Here is a 2541-nt window from a genome sequence, read left to right as displayed (position 1 = left end):
TGGTGGCGCAGAGGTTGAGAGTCCACCTGCCAATGCAGGGGACACGGGTTCGTGCCCCGGTCGGGGAGGATCCCACATGCCGCGGAGCGGCTGGGCCCATGAGCCATGGCCGCTGAGCCTGCACGTCCGGAGCCTTAACTTTTAACTAATGATTTAAGAACAAACAGGCAGGGACTTCCCTGGTGGCACAGTGGTTAAGAATCCGCCTGCCAATGCAGGGGACACGGATTTGATCCCTGGTCCGGAAAGATCCCACATGCCGCGGAGCAGCTAAGCCCGTGCACCACAACTACTGAGCCTGCGCTCTAGAGCCTTCGAGCCACAGCTACTGAGCCATGTGCCACAACTACTGAAGCCCGTGCGCCTTGAGCTCGTGCTCCGCTGCAAGAGAAGCCACTGCAACGAGAAGGTCGCGCACTGCAACAAAGAGTAGCCCCTGCTCACTGCAACTAGAGAAAAGCCCGCGCGCAGCAACAAAGACCCAACGCAGCCCAAAATTAATTAATTAATTAAAAAAAAAACACCTACGGGCACATTATCAAAGTTCCATTTGGTCATTAATAATTAGTCCAGTCCATTATCATATCATATGAAAATGTCTCTCAGGGGGAGGCCGCTTAGGTTTGCAGGCCTCCACTGGGGGAGATCTTGTCAGGATCCCCAAAGCAGGAGTGATTTCAGAAAACTTGCAGCTTCACCCTTTCAGATATCTGGCATAATTGAGCTAAGAGACACTATTATCTCTTGCTCTGAGCCTTTTCTGAGGTGTTTATTAATATTGCATTTTCCTTATTATATAACCCAGGTATTCATTCCTTTACCTTCAGCGACCATTTCTCCTCTTCAGATAGTAAATTTTACATTATGTACTTTTTTGCCTCAATTAAAAATTAAAAAAATAAATACAATCAATTGACTGTAGATGTATGGGTTTATTTCTGTGTAGAGGTCTTGCACATGCTTCAAAGTATAAAAAGAGAAGGGAATTCCCTGACTATCCAGTGGTTAGGACTTGGTGCTTTCACTGCCATGGCCTGGGTTCAATCCCTGGTCAGGGAACTAAGATCCCACAAGCCACACGGCACAGCTGGAAAAAAAAAAAAAAAAAAAAAAGAATAGCTGAATGCTTTCCCCTGTTAAAAAAAGAAACTGTAAGTCCCAAATGTAGTCATGTGTGCTAAGCCCATATCATCAGACCAAGACTTGAGAGCTATCTAAGCTAAATGCAGTTTCAACCTTGCCCAGGAATGTAAACGAAACAGGTCAGTCTGGAATTTCCTTGTCAGAACCAGTGAAGTAATCTGCCTAATAGACACTTTTGTCCCCCAAAGGAAGGTAACCTTGCCAGAAATAACCCTTTTTGTTTGTTTATGATTTATTTGTCCCACCCCCTCCCTGCTTTTAAAAATCTTTCCTTTTCTGTAGTTCTTTGGAGCTCCTTTCTATTGACTGGCCAGACCGGATGCTGTCCAATTTTGAATCTTTTAATAAAGCCAATTAGATCTTCAAATTGATCAGGAACAAGGCAAGGATATTCACTCTTACCTTCTCTCTCTTTTTCTGGCCATGCAGTGCACGGCTTGTGGGATCCTAGCTCCCCAGCCAGGGATTGAACCTGAGCCCCTGCAGTGGAAGTGCGGAGTCCTAACCACTGGACCACCAGGGAAGTCCCTTACCTTCTCTATTGAACATTTTATTGGTGTCCTTAGCCATTCCGAGAAGGCAAAAAGAAGAAATAAAAAGACACACATGTTGGAAAAGAAGTAAGATTGTCTTTATTTACAGACAACATAATCCTTGGAAAAGCCTAAGAAATCTACAAAAAAAAATTAGAAATAAGTGAAGTTAGCAAGTTCACAGGTTGGTTATGTAGGGGAGCAAAATTTGCCACCCTAAAGGTGGTCACCATCCTCCACCTGGGCTGGGGTCTTATTTTCTGCAGAGCAATTCAAAGATACGCATCAGATTGTTATATATATCCCTTGAGAGGAACTAAGACTCTTCTATTGCTGCACTATTGCTTTTGGACTACTTTTCCTGAGTTTCTGCATTCCCTCACCTCCCTAATTAGTAACTGTTAGATTCTGCTCTTTGGAAGTCAGGGGAGGCCTAGGAGTCTAAAGCTTTTTTCTAACAAGAAACCATGGGACACAGAGGGGCTTTTGTACCTAGGAGGGCCCCACAGAGTCTGGCTCAGTTTCAATAAAGTCAAAAGACTGTGAAACATACATATGAGAGAAATGGACGTTTCCTCTAATGTACAAATCTCTCTCACAAATTTATAGTGGAGAGAAGACAAACCAATAGAAAAAAAGGGCAAAGGATTGAAGGGGAGCAAAATTTGCCACCCTAAAACATGTCTTTGGCATGTGGATTATTTCAAGCTGAAAACAATCAAGGCCCAAAAGACTCAAGGAGAAACTTTGACCTTCCCCCCCTTAGCTGCCTAAAGAATTTAGATAAAGGGCCAGTTCCCAGAATAGAGCTGTCACCAGAGATCTCTGCAAAGAGTATGGGCTGAGTGTGGTGGGGAAACTCGGC

The 2541-nt window shown here is 44.4% G+C and overlaps 1 non-coding gene across 1 annotated transcript; it reads right to left on the bottom strand.

Moving 5' to 3' along the window:
• Positions 1-1594: 1594 nt before the first annotated feature.
• Positions 1595-1666, bottom strand: TRNAG-UCC (transfer RNA glycine (anticodon UCC)). The gene has a single exon. It is a non-coding gene; the product is annotated as a tRNA-Gly (tRNA).
• Between the last annotated feature and the right edge of the window lie 875 nt (positions 1667-2541).

The sequence above is a fragment of the Lipotes vexillifer genome, unplaced genomic scaffold (assembly GCF_000442215.2).
Source record: "Lipotes vexillifer unplaced genomic scaffold, Lipotes_vexillifer_v1.1 scaffold395, whole genome shotgun sequence".
NCBI classification, from domain to species: Eukaryota; Metazoa; Chordata; class Mammalia; order Artiodactyla; family Lipotidae; genus Lipotes; species Lipotes vexillifer.
The sequence above is the reverse complement of the archived record's forward strand: the minus strand, read 5'-3'. Positions and strand labels throughout refer to the sequence as shown.